The sequence below is a fragment of the Eubalaena glacialis genome, chromosome 8, assembly GCF_028564815.1.
Source record: "Eubalaena glacialis isolate mEubGla1 chromosome 8, mEubGla1.1.hap2.+ XY, whole genome shotgun sequence".
Lineage (NCBI taxonomy): Eukaryota > Metazoa > Chordata > Mammalia > Artiodactyla > Balaenidae > Eubalaena > Eubalaena glacialis.
Window position 1 is genome coordinate 108,851,091 of NC_083723.1, and position 14,887 is coordinate 108,865,977.

The window sequence follows — 14,887 nt, forward strand, 5'->3', positions numbered from 1 at the left end:
TTGGGTGAACTGTCAATCTCAAATACTGCTTTAATATTTTTTATTTAAAACAAATCTATCCTGATTATAGCAACTGATTTTCATATCATTCCTCAGGTTCATCCTCAAAAATGACAGCGAGTAATCAATATTTTATCTTATTTTTTAAAGTCATGAGACGACCATTATGTCAACAGCAAGACTAACTGCATCTGAAGGATTTAGTGTAACCACCAAATAAGATGTAAAGCAAATCTAATATAGTTACATGAATTATTATCACTGTAGCACATGGTGATAAGGAGAAAATTGGATGTATTGGGTGAATGCCCATATGAGCTAAGCCAAATCCTTACTTTTTCTTTTATCATTGTTAGTGCTTAGCTATTTATGCATTTGAGCCAGCTCCCTGGTCTCCCAGGCCTCCCCTACCGGCCTAAGGGGATGCAGGCGGTGGGTCTTCCTTCCAATCCTCAACCAGAAGCCAAACCTATCCTCAACATTCCTGAGTTTCCAGACACCAAACCCTCAGGCTTCAAAGAGCTGGTCCCGGGGCCTTGAGGAAGTGAAGGAGAGCAGAGATCATCCTTTCAGTTTTGCTAGATGATAGCTGAGATGCAGCCAAATGGAAGAAGAGATGGTGAAGAGGAGCTCTTGAAGGAAGAGAAATCCCCTCAACCCTCTGAGACTTTCTTTTATTCCACATTGCCTAAACATCTGACCTCAACAAGGCAATGTTCACCTATAGCAAAGACTGGCATATAACTGCTTTTCACCTTAGCAAGGAGAGGTCAACACCAAGGCAAGGCAAAATGTGGGAAAAAGTATCATAAAACGAGGTCCTGAGAGGACAAATAAGTAAATGAAAGCTGTGGGATCTAAGGGAGAGGGGTCAGTAAATCACAATCACAGCACCATGTGATAAATGCTGTGATAGAAAAGGTACATACAGGGTGCTATGCAACCCCTCAGGAGGTGCATCTAACCCAGACCTGGAGTCAGAAAAAACTTCCTAAGTAAGTGATTTCTAGGCAGGGATGTGAACAATGAGGAAGAGTTAGCCAGATAAAAGACAGGGAGGAGGTGAGGTGGGCTGGGGTGGGGTAGACAGTTGGAGGAACAGTGGTGAGACAGAAGAGACAACACAGAAAAAGACCAAAAGATAAGCTCAAGGACTCAAGAACTGCTAGACAGAAAGTTCAACATGACACAGGGGGGTCTGGGAGATGATGCAGGACACTACAGCAGAGATGGACTCTGCAGGACCTTGCTGGCTATGTAAAAGAAACTTAGACCTCACCTAAGAGGAAGGGGGAGCCTCTCAAGAGGAATGACATGATTGGTTTTACACTTTGGAAAGACTACTAGGGCTGCAGTGGGAACAGACTGGGGAATGTGAGACTGAAGGCCGGGACTCCAAGCAAGAGATGGTTAGAACAAGGCAGGAGAGAGAGGACGGTGGCCAGACTAGAGCAATGACACCAGGGATGGGAGAAACTGTAATACCTGAAACCAGGCAAAGGAAAATGCAGAGGAAGGTTCTACTGCTACTCATCAAATGCAGAGCAAGGCCTGTGGTTGTTCCCTGAAGGATAACAGCAACAACAGGGTGAACCAGCAAAAAAAATAAAAGTAAGTCCCGCCAACAATGTCAATACACAGGGGCTTTCAGCAGCCATCTAGCTCCCCACCATACAATCTGCGAGATGTTCTAACCCCATCAGGCCTTTAAGTAAAGAAACAGCTATCGTTACTACCCTGTAATTTCAAACTCCAATCATTTGATGCTGGCTAATTAAAACCCATATTTCAATTAACCACTCAGTCAGGGGAACCAGGGCATGCACAACCAGAATACTGTCTTAAGCATGCCATAGCAATTCCAGGAAAAATTTTTAAGAGCCTTACCATAATGATTCACGTGGGTTCCCAACACTTTTCAAGAAACACTCAAGTACAGTGACAGCTGTCAACAAAGTGTCAAATAGCCCTGGGGGCAGAACAGGTTTAAAAAGAGGACTTAAAAGCACTTATTGTTACCTGGTAGCACTGACTTGGCCTAATACAGAGCACTGGACAGGTAATTCTTAATAAACCAGGGAGACAGGAAAGAGTAAATGGAAGAAATGAAATGCTGGGTCAGACTTTACTTTTTTAAATGTTTTTTACAAGGAAAAACATCATCAACAACAATAACCTACTATTTGGTTGACAGGTGGAAGGGTCAGTAGACTAATTTTGAATACCTCTGCTCGCAGTATGAAAATATTTCAAATTCTCTTGGGCAATTTATTTGAAGAGATCTGGGCCATCCAGATCATACCCTCAAAGTCTATCAAATTCCAAGAAAGGCAAAAATATGGTCAATCGAGTGTTTATTTTACAACTGGCATACTAAATTTAAATCAACAATAGTGTTTTTACATATTGTATGCCCTATACTTTATAATCCACTAGAGCTGCTTATATAACCAATGACTGATATTTTGTTTTATAAACCTTGAAGCATGATTATAAAACATACTTTATAGTCATTTTCTCTTTGTGGTTTATGACATATTATGAGTGAGATCCATGATTTACTTGATTGTTACACCCGATAACAACACTTGTTCTTTCAGAAAATACAATCCACTATCCCTTTAGTGTCCAAAACCCACTGCAGCAAAAAAAGGGGGAGGTTCTTTAAAACAGCTTCTCTCTTTTTCCCCTGGTTACTGAAGTTACTTCCTTCCACCTCCTGAGTACTGTGACTCCACGGCATAACTACATTTCTAATCTACAGTATGCAACGCACATAAAAAAAGAGCTGCTTATTTCTAGTCACTTGGGCACAGGTAGGGAATTTCTGGCTCACTTGATTTCACACCACTTGGAAGCACTAATGAAAAGTAAATTATGCTACAGTAGTCACAGGGTAGGGGCCTCTGAAGATTTAATAAAAGGCAGCTGAGGCACCAGTGGTCAATCAGTTAACTAAGAAATCAAAGGGCAGAAGTTCCAAGTCACAGAAAATTCTGGAAGATGTGACTCACTGATATTTCAGGTCCTACTCAGCTTCTCTCCCTGTAATTCCTTTCCTCTTCTGCTGCAGCTTTTGCTCTTCTGTGTGACTCCCCTTTCAACCATCCCAAAATACCATGGAATATACACTATACCGTCAATGACCTGTTCCATTTTTTTTTAAGTTTTCTATGCTCTCTTCTCAATTTGAAAATAGTTTAAATTTGTGCTGGTTTCTTAAATACGACACAAAGAGTGATGAATCAAGTGGCACAGGGGAAAGCGCCCTAGACTAGGGAAAGAAGGACAGAAGTGTGAGTCTGCCACTAATCAGCCATGTGGCCTCAGTCACCAACTCTAGCCAAATCCTCCTCTGCCTTTGCCACTTCTACCTCGACTGTGTCTCAGCTGTCTTCCCTGTCTCGGATTTCCAACTAATGCTGTACATTATCCACTCGTACCATTTCACCTCTCCTGCTCACAAAGCTTCTGTTTTACCCTCCACAGCCTCAAGTAGCTAAAGATAACTTTTTTTTTGGCTATAGGGCCAGTTAAGGACAAATAAAAATGCTTATGAGGCTGCTTATTTTTTCAAGAAAATGAAAATGGCTTCATTTAGTGCTATGGTGGAAAACACATATTCTTACCATTTAGATTTGTTAAATATAAAAATATCAATGAGAAAATCAACACTGCATTTTTAGCCATAAAAATGTTATTAATAACTGAGTATATCTGAAAAGTATCAACTAATGCAACTTTCTAAACTTGCACCCTGAATTTAAATGAAACTGCTCAGTAGCCACTAGGCCCAAAGGATAAGATTAAACTCCTTAACTTCCCCAACCTTCCCACCCATGAGACCCCCACTAGAACCCTTTATCTGGTCTGTGCAGTGACTCTGCCAGGAAAACCTTCAACACCAATGCCCCCACCCCTCTTATCCTCAAGGTCGGGCTCAAGTCCACTTCCCCTGATGGCCTGCCTGCCCAAGTTCTTGACCTTCTTTCTCTGAAGTCCTAAAGCACTTCCTAGACCTCTTATATATTCTATCTCACTTACATATTCATTCACCTACTCCAAAATCCTAACTGAGCAGGTGAAGAGTACTACGTCAGTACTTATTCACTACACTGTAATGTTAAACATGATTTGACCAAACTAATAGTTCCTTGAAGTCAAAGATCACTTCCATTGCTAATATTTGTTGACTGATAAGAGTTCAACCATCCATTAAATGTAGATTGTTTATGGATTTCTTTTTAAGAACAGAATATACTGACAAGAGAATGTGATCTAAATCATACCTTTAAATCAATAGTGTATACATTTCTTCCTTTCAGGAAGTTTTACTGCACATGCAAAAAAAAGGGCAGTGTCGAGACACTGGCATCAACAAACTGTCACATATTAAAAGCTGGAAACCGAGATACTGCAACTCCCTTCAGTTCTTGTAACTCAAGTCAAAGGAACAAGCACAGCTTGTAACTGTGAACTCTCCCTACAATGTGAGGTCTAAATGAGCCTTAAAGAGCTATTTAAAAATCACTAGGAGGGTCAGATTCTGGGAGAAAAATACATAGAACATATAGACAAATCTGCTTCCCTAAACTGGCTGTTTAGTTTGGGCTATGCTATTTCCTGCTTAAATTGGTTTCCTGCAATTTGTTAAGGCTGCCAAATACTTAGTGATCTCAGTGATATACTTAAAGCAAATCAGCAAATCTTTCTTATTTTTCCCAATGACAAGAAATGTACAGAGAAACCTGCACAGTGAGGATAATAATAAAAGTGAGTTCATTTGTCATTTTACCCAGATTCATCATTTTCATCTGGTTGCTAGCGGTTTAGGTAACCAACAAATAGCCTCCTAATAACATTCCTGCCTGATTTTTCATATCGACTTGGGGACAGAGTTTCTTCAGCAATAAGCAGGATCAAACATGAGAGGTCTAACCTCACTATAAGCCAGAAAAACTAAAGGATCAAGGTGGAAAGGAAAAAAAATCAATATTCAACACTGATTTTTAAAATCAAAAAATGCAAGATGTTAATGAAAACGTTAAGTTTGTAACTGTGCAAGGTATCCCTTTATGTCAGCCTAAAAAAAAAAAAAAAACTTCCCTGATATAAAAGCAAAGCAGCTACATTAGCGTCCACGCGGTAGGAGCTCCCAAGAATTGCTGCCACCAGTGCCTGTGTCCCCAGCGTGAGCCACAGTCACCCCCCGCCCCCACCTCTCCAGGACACCCTCCAAGACGAGCAGACCCAACCTACTCCATGAAGATGAGCTAACAGACCTTAATGAAGACAGTAGCAATCATTTAAAACATTAATTATCATTTCTTTGGTGTTTTTCTCCCCAGCTCAATCATAAGCTCCAGGAGAAATTGTGCCTGTCTTGTTCATCACTGTATATCCTCAGCAGTAGTAGAGGGTCGAGCTCACAGTAAATGCTTATATTAAGAAATAATATAGACAGCAACAGTCAGGGCTACCCACCACCAGTCCCTCCCATCAGGAAACTTGCACAAGCCTCTTAGATAGCCTCATCCACCAGAGGGAAGACAGCAGAAGCAAGAACTACAATCCTGCAGACTGTGGAACAAAAACCACATTCACAGAAAGACAGACAAGATGAAAAGGCAGAGGGCTATGTACCAGATGAAGGAACAAGATAAAACCCCAGAAAAACAAATAAATGAAGTGGAGATAGGCAACCTTCCAGAAAAAGAACTCAGAATAATGACAGTGAAGATGATCCAGGACCTCGGAAAAAGAATGGAGGCAAAGATCGAGAAGATGCAAGAAATGTTGAACAAAGACCTAGAAGAATTAAAGAACAAACAAACAGAGATGAACAATACAGTAACTGAAATGAAAACTACACTAGAAGGAATCAATAGCAGAATAACTGAGGCAGAAGAAAGGATAAGTGACCTGGAAGACAGAATGGTGGAATTCACTGCTGTGGAACAGAATAGAGAAAAAAGAATGAAAACAAATGAAGACAGCCTAAGAGACCTCTGGGACAACATCAAACGCAACAACATTCGCATTATAGGGGTCCCAGAAGGAGAAGAGAGAGAGAAAGGACCAGAGAAAATATTTGAAGAGATTATAATCGAAAACTTCCCTAACATGGGAAAGGAAATAGCCACCCAAGTCCAGGAAGCTCAGCGAGTCCCATACAGGATAAACCGAAGAAGAAACACTCCAAGACACATAGTAATCAAATTGGCAAAAATTAAAGACAAAGAAAAATTATTGAAAGCAGCAAGGGAAAAATGACAAATAACATACAAGGGAACTTCCATAAGGTTAACAGCTGATTTCTCAGCAGAAACTCTACAAGCCAGAAGGGAGTGGCATGATACATTTAAAGTGATGAAAGGGAAGAACCCACAACTAACATTACTCTACCCAGCAAGGATCTCATTCAGATTCGATGCAGAAATCAAAAGCTTTACAGACAAGCAAAAGCTAAGAATTCAGCAGCACCAAACCAGCTCTACAAATGCTAAAGGAACTTGCCTAAGGGGGAAACACAAGAGAAGAAAAGGGCCTACAAAAACAAACCCAAAACAATTAAGAAAATGGTCATAGGAACATACATATCGATAATTACCTTAAACATGAATGGATTAAATGCTCCAACCAAAAGACACAGGCTTGCTGAATGGATACAAAAACAAGACCTATATATATGCTGTCTACAAGAGACCCACTTCAGATCTAGGGACACATACAGACTGAAAGTGAGGGGATGGAAAAAGATATGCCATGCAAATGGAAATCAAAAGAAAGCTGAAGTAGCAATACTCATATCAGATAAAATAGTGTAAAATAAAGAATGTTACAAGAGACAAGGAAGGACACCACATAATGATCAAGGGATCAATCCAAGAAAAAGATGTAACAATTATAAATATATATGCACCCAACATAGGAGCACCTCAATACATAAGGCAACTGCTAACAGCTATAAAAGAGGAAATTGACAGTAACACAATACTAGTGGGGGACTTTAACACCTCACTTACACCAATGGACAGACCATCCAAAATGAAAATAAATAAGGAAACAGAAGTTTTAAATGGCACCACAGACCAGATAGATTTAATTGATATTTATAGAACATTCCATCCCAAAACAGCAGATTACACTTTCTTCTCAAGTGCGCATGGAACATTCTCCAGGACAGATCACATCTTGGGTCACAAATCAAGCCTCAGTAAATTTAAGAAAACTGAAATCATATCAAGCATCTTTTCTGACCACAACGCTATGAGATTAGAAATGAATTACAGGGGAAAAAATGTAAAAAACACAAACACATGGAGGCTAAACAATACGTTACTAAATAACCAAGAGATCACTGAAGAAATCAAAGAGGAAATAAAAAAATACCGAGGGACAAATGACAATGAAAACACGACAATCCAAAACCTATGGGGTGCAGCAAAAGCAGTTCTAACAGGGAAGTTTATAGCTATACAAGCCTACCTCAAGAAACAAGAAAAATCTCAAATAAACAATCTAACCTTACACCTAAAGGAACTAGAGCAAGAAGAACAAACAAAACCCAAAGTTAGCAGAAGGAAAAAAATCATAAAGACCAGAGCAGAAATAAATGAAATACAAACAAAGAAAACAATAACAAAGATCAATAAAACTAAAAGCTGGTTCTTTGAGAAGATAAACAAAATTCATAAACCATTAGCCAGACTTATCAAGAAAAACAGGGAGAGGACTCAAATCAATAAAATCAGAAATGAAAAAGGAGAAGTTACAACAGACACCACAGAAATACAAAGCATCTTAAGAGACTACTACAAGCAACTCTATGCCAATAAAATGGACAACCTGGAAGAAATGGTCAAATTCTTAGAAAGGTATAACCTTCCAAGACTGAACCAGGAAGAAATAGAAAATATGAACAGACCAATCACAAGTAATGAAATTGAAACTGTGATTAAAAATCTTCCAACAAACAAAAGTCCAGGACAAGATGGCTTCACAGGTTAATTCTATCAAGCATTTAGAGAAGAGCTAACACCCATCCTTCTCAAACTCTTCCAAAACAACTGCAGAGGAAGGAACACTCCCAAACTCATTCTATGAGGCCACCATCACCCTGATACGAAAACCAGACAAAGATACTACAAAAAAAGAAAATTACAGACCAATATCACTGATGAATATAGATGCAAAAATCCTCAACAAAATACTAGCAAACAGAGTCCAACAACACACTAGAAGGATCATACACCATGATCAAGTGGGATTTATCCCAGGGATGCAAGGATTCTTCAATATACGCAAATTCATCAATATGATACACCATATTAACAAGTTGAAGAATAAAAACCATATGATCATCTCAATAGATGCAGAAAAAGCTTTTGACAAAATTCAACACCCATTTATGATAAAAACTCTCCAGGAAGTGGGCATAGAGGGAACCTACCTCAACATAATAAAGGCCATATATGACAAACCCACAGCAAACATCATTCTCAATGGTGAAAAACTGAAAGCATTTCCTCTAAGATCAGGAACAAGACAAGGATGTCCACTCTCACCACTATTATTCAACATAGCTTTGGAAGTCCTAGCCATGGCAATCAGAGAAGAAAAAGAAATAAAAGGAATACAAATTGGAAAAGAAGAAGTAAAACTGTCACTCTTTGCAGATGACATGATACTATACATAAAGAATCCTAAAGATGCCACCAGAAAACTACTAGAGCTAATCAATGAATTTGGTAAAGTTGCAGGATACAAAATTAATGCACAGAAATCTCTTGCATTCCCATACACTAATGATGAAATATCTGAAAGAGAAATTAAGGAAACACTCCCATTTACCACTGCAACAAAAAGAATAAAATACCTAGGAATAAACCTACCTAGGGAGACAAAAGACCTGTATGCAGAAAACTATAAGACACTGATGAAAGAAATTAAAGATGATACCAACAGATGGAGAGGTATACCATGTTCTTGGATTGGAAGAATCAATATTGTGAAAATGACTATACTACCCAAAGCAATCTACAGATTCAATGCAATCCCTATCAAATTACCAATGGCAATTTTTACAAAACTAGAACAAAAAATCTTAAAATTTATACAGAGACACAAAAGACTCCGAAGAGCCAAAGCCATCTTGAGGGGAAAAGACGGAGATGGAGGAATCAGACTCCCTGACTTCAGACTATACTACAAAGTTACAGTAATCAAGACAATATGGTACTGGCACAAAAACAGAAACATAGATCAATGGAACAAGATAGAAAGCCCAGAGATAAACCCACACACCTATGGTCAACTAATCTATGACAAAGGAGGCAAGGATATACAATGGAGAAAAGACAGTCTCTTCAATAAGTGGTGCTGGGAAAACTGGACAGCTACATGTAAAAGAATGAAATTAGAACACTCCCTAACACCATACACAAAAATTAACTCAAAATGGATTCGAGACCTAAATGTAAGACCGGACACTATAAAACTCTTAGAGGAAAACATAGGAAGAACACTCTTTGACATAAATCACAGCAAGATCTTTTTTGATCCACCTCCTAGAGTAATGGAAATAAAAACAAAAATGAGCAAATGGGACCTAATGAAACTTCAAAGCTTTTGCACAGCAAAGGAAACCATAAACAAGACAAAAAGACAACCCTCAGAATGGGAGAAAATATTTGTCAACGAATCAACAGACAAAGGATTAATCTCCAAAATATATAAACAGCTCATGCAGCTCAATATTAAAAAAACAAACAATCCAATCCAAAAACGGGCAGGAGACCTAAATAGACATTTCTCCAAAGAAGACATATAGATGGCCGAGAAGCACATGAAAAGCTGCTCAACATCACTAATTATTAGAGACATGCAAATCAAAACTACAATGAGGTATCACCTCACACCAGTCAGAATGGGCATCATCAGAAGATCTACAAACAACAAATGCTGGAGAGGGTGTGGAGAAAAGGGAACCCTCTTGCACTGCTGGTGGAATGTAAACTGTTACAGCCACTATGGAGAACAGGATGGAGGTTCCTTAAAAAACGAAAAATAGAATTACCACATGATCCAGCAATCCCACTACTGGGCATATACCCACAGAAAACCATAGTTCAAAAAGACACATGCACCCCAATGTTCATTGCAGCACTATTTACAATAGCTAGGTCATGGAAGCAACCTAAATGCCCATCGACAGACGAATGGATAAAGAAGATGTGGTACATATATACAATGGAATATAACTCAGCCATGAAAAGGAACGAAACTGGGTCATTTGTTGAGACGTGGATGGATCTAGAGAGTGTCATACAGATTGAAGTAAGTCAGAAAGAGAATAACAAATATTGTATATTAACGTATATATGTGGAACCTAGAAAAATGGTACAGATGAACCAGTTTGCAGGGCAGAAATTGAAACACAGTTGTAGAGAATAAATGTATGGACACCAAGGGGGGAAAGCCATGGGGGGATGGGGGTGGTGGTGTGATGAATTGGGCGATTGGGATTGACATGTATACACTGATGTGTATGAAATTGATGACTAATAAGAACCTGCTGTACAAAAAAATAAATAAAATAAAATTTAAAAATTAGAAAAAAAAAAGCAAACCAGTGTAGTTGAGATAGCACATAACACAGCAAAGAATCTGAGGCAGCAAGGACACAGTTAAGTTCTTTAGAGCATGTTCATTTATTAAAGTGGCATTACAATATGCTGTGTGTCACACAGTATATTATTTTGCCTAAACAGCTTTACATGCAAATACTTACTGCAATGAGTCACTGATCTGGTTCAAGGTTGGGCAAAAAACAGTTTCAGTAAAGTCTTTAAAGGAAATCACTTTCTTACAGCATAAATTATGTTCTCGAAACTATATATATGACAAAACTTAGTTCTTATACACAGAAATCCTAGCGCTCTCAGTCACACATATGAATAGCCTAGGGGGCTGGTATGAATTAGAGTCCTGCAAGGAAGAAAGCATTTTAACAAATATTAAAAATTCAACTCACATTTAATATATAATTTACCTGACACTGAAAAATGTAGAAAAGGCTGGTGACATTTTTATCAATATTATTTTTGTAGACTGGAAAAATTATTTCATAACACATCTAAATTATAAATCTTAAGAAATCTATTATTGGGTACTAACTAAAACCCCAAACGCAGAAGAGAACATTAACCTTGAGGCTGTGTACTTTTATAAACATATTCTTTAAATTTTAAGAAGAATAAATCTTTGTTAATTTGCACAATCATTGTCTAACTGCGTTCTGAACCTAAAGGCAAGATCACTTCAAACTAGTATGTCAAATATTAGTTCTTTTCTTAGGTTGGGCTGGAATGGGTAACGGAAATATTCTCAAAGAGCCTGAGCTATTAGCCTTGTTGAGCTTTTTTCACATCAAAGTGCAGACAGAAAAAGCAAGTATTTGTATGGCATAATGAGGGTACAGAGGTGTTCACCAGCTACCCTGAATCTAAGAAATCAATTCCTCCAATACACTCATAACACACAGGTTAGGAAGCTGTGCTAAAGACTGAGGTGAAGACAGTAGACCTCAGGGAAATATTTCCTGGCATCCATTTACCCACAATCCTGGGGGAGCTGGGATGTGGAAAAGGCAGGAAACTAGATTCACAAACACACAGAGCTGTCTAGCTCCACAACCTCAGTCACCACATCATTAAAATCACCTGATGAAGCCCACAAGGCCACGCACTGATAAAATCTAGACAAAAGCTGTGCAAGGGAACTTACCGCAATGATGAAAATGTCCTATACTGCACTGTCCAATATGGCGGCCACTAGCTGCAGGTGGTTACTGAACACTGAAGGGTGACTAGTGTGACACAAGAGATGAAATTTTTATTTTATTTCATTTTAATTAATTTTATTTTAAATATTAATAGCCACATGTGATTAATGGCTACCATTTAGAGAGTGTAGTTCTAGCCTGACCAACAAAACACAAGGTGGCATTCAAAGAGTTTTCAGTGCCCAGGCTGGTCATGGACCAAAGAGTTCATCAGTCATGTCAAACAGAGAAACGGGAAGGGATGGATCTCTCAGCATAGGCAGAACTTACCTCAACGTCAGTGTCACACTCTGCAGGCCACACCATGAGCATGTATAGAAAGCCTCCCCACCCACACCCACTCTTTCAAAGTATCCTTTTAAGAAACCAACCCAAGAAGGAAAACACTTCCTCTCCTTCAACTCACTGTTGTATAAGAGCAAATATGGGAGAAAGCCAGAAGAACCAACAGTCACTTACAGAAAGGTGCTTTCCTAAACTCAAGCAGAACATCACTAAAAAGCAGCTCTTTCCCTCCAACTAGTTTCTGTCACATCCTTTCTACAAATGAAGCAAGATGTCATTCAAATGATAATAAAACAGAGTGGCTTACTGCATTTGCTCTGGAGTCAAACAGACTTGAATTCAAGTATCACCTCCACTGCTCACCAGCTGTGTGACTTTGTGCAAGATAATTAATCACTTCAAGTCTCAATTTCCTTCCATGTAAAACGGCTTAATACAGTACCTTCTTCACAGGATTATACAGGTTACACAAACTAGACATAAAGGATTTAACAGAGTAGCTGGCACATAATAAACGTTACTTAAATGTTATTTATTACTATTCCATCATTAGTTCACCATCACCATCCTATCTCCTTAACAAAGTAGATAGAAAAGAAATCTACCTAGGGACTTCCCTGGTGGTCCAGTGGTAAGGAAGGCGCCTTCCAATGCAGGGGACGTGGGTTCAATCCCCGGTCGAACCCATTAAGATCCCACATGTCGCGGGGGAACTAAGCCCACATGCCACAACTACTGAGCCTGCACGCCTCAACTAGAGAGCCTGCATGCCATAAACTACAGAGCCCACGCACTCTGGAGCCAGTGTGCCACAGCTTGAGAGGAGCCCGTGCACCACAACAGAAGATCCCACATGCCTCAATGAAGAGCCCGCATGCTGCAACTAAGACCCGACGCAGCAAGAATAAATAATTTTTTTTAAAAAAGGAAAAAAGAAATCTACCTAGAACAAAGCATATTTTAGATCAAATTCCAATTTTTAAAATATCCATATGTCAAAAGATGATGTTGGAAAAGCAGAAAGGGAAAAGTCATGGTGTACCTCAGAAGCCAAGAAAAGCAATTCAAATTATATTCTAAGTACCACTGAGATCTACCACTAGGATATGATATGAGCTGATGTCTTTTTTTAAAGGTTGCTGAGGTCTCTGTGTGCTTGGCAGAGCATAGAGGGAGGACAAGAGTGGAAGTAAGGAGCCAGTTAAGAGGCTTCAGCAAAAGACAAGGTAAGAGATGGTGGTTACCTCGATCGGAGCTGCAGTAGTAAAGATGGACAAGCAAAGAACATATCCAAACATATTCTGGAGATGGAGCTGACAAGACTAAGCTAATGGTCTAATATAAGAATTAAGAAAGGGACTTGCCTGGTGGTGCAGTGGTTAAGAATCCACCTGCCAATGCAGGGGACACAGGTTCGAGCCCTGGTCCCGGAAGATCCCACGTGCCGCGAGCAACTAAGCCCACGCGCCACAACTACTGAGCCTGTGCTCTAGAGCCCGTGAGCCACAACTACTGAGCCGACATGCCACAACTACTGAAGCGCATGCCCAGAGCCCCTGCTCCGCGACAAGAGAAGCCACCACAATGAGAAGCCCATGCACCACAATGAAGAGTAGCCCCCGCTCGCCGCAACTAGAGAAAGCCCACATGCAGCAACAAAGACCCAATGCAGCCAAAAATAAAAAATAAATAAAATTTTAAAAAGATTTGTAATCCCGATTATAAAAAAATAAAATAAAATAATTTTTAAAAAAGAATTAAGAAAAAAAGAGGAAACAAGGATGAATCCCAGTGCCATTTACTGGGAAAGATAAAGAGGAGAAGCAACTCTGAAGAAGAATAAAAAGGTTTGTTTTGGATCTGCTACGTTGAAGAATTTTAAGTGGAGATGTGAAGTGGACAATTGTTGGAGTCAAGTTTCAAGGAGAGGTCAGGGCTAGAGATACAATTTTGGGAGTCACGGGCATCTACACAATGATTCAAAAGGCATACAATTTGATGACATTAGTGGAAATCAGCAAAGAAGACTAGACTGAGGATGCAAGTAAGGCAGAAGGAAAACCAAGAGTGTGGCCCAGAAGCCAAAAAAAGCGTTTCCAGCAGACGGGATGGTCACTTTCTATCTAACCTTAATGAACGATGAACACTTCTTAATGCTAAACAAAAAGTTTGCAAAGGACAAGAACTATTTCTTATTCATCTTGGCCCCTTCTGCTCTAAACACATCAGAAGTTCAACTCACGGTTATGGACTTAATGATTAGTAAGAGGGTCACAAATGCCCCCAAGTGAATGGCATTTGGGCACCATCTCATCTTTCTCAAGGTATTTCAGTCTGTAGCCAGATTTACCACACAATACCCCTTTCTAATAAATAATGAAAATTCTCGTTTAGTTAATTCTCCAAGATTAATCATCTCAACTATTTTCTCATTGCCATTTCACCAAAAAACAGCAAGTCCATCCATCAAATTTAGCAGCAATAAGAACAGTGCCAGACACATAGCAGGTGCTCAATAAATATTAGCTGGATGAATAAATGGACAGGGTAAGAGAGAAAAGGAAAGAGAAACAGTCTCTTATCCTACAGGATAAGAGAGATAAAATGAGACGATAATTCTCTATGGATTTCATTTAACATCATATTTTCCTCAATAATTAAGACTATGAAGGAATAAACTTAATAAACTTAAAGAAATCTATTAGATAGTAAAATCATTAGAGATTTTCATCTGGAAACAATAAATCAATATTTTC

At 39.0% G+C, this 14,887-nt stretch overlaps 1 protein-coding gene across 1 annotated transcript in view; it reads right to left on the reverse strand.

Annotated features, from left to right (window-relative positions):
* CHCHD3 (coiled-coil-helix-coiled-coil-helix domain containing 3) overlaps positions 1 to 14,887 on the reverse strand; it is a 280,521-nt gene that overhangs the window by 253,203 nt on the left and 12,431 nt on the right. The gene's annotated exons all lie outside the window — the stretch shown is intronic.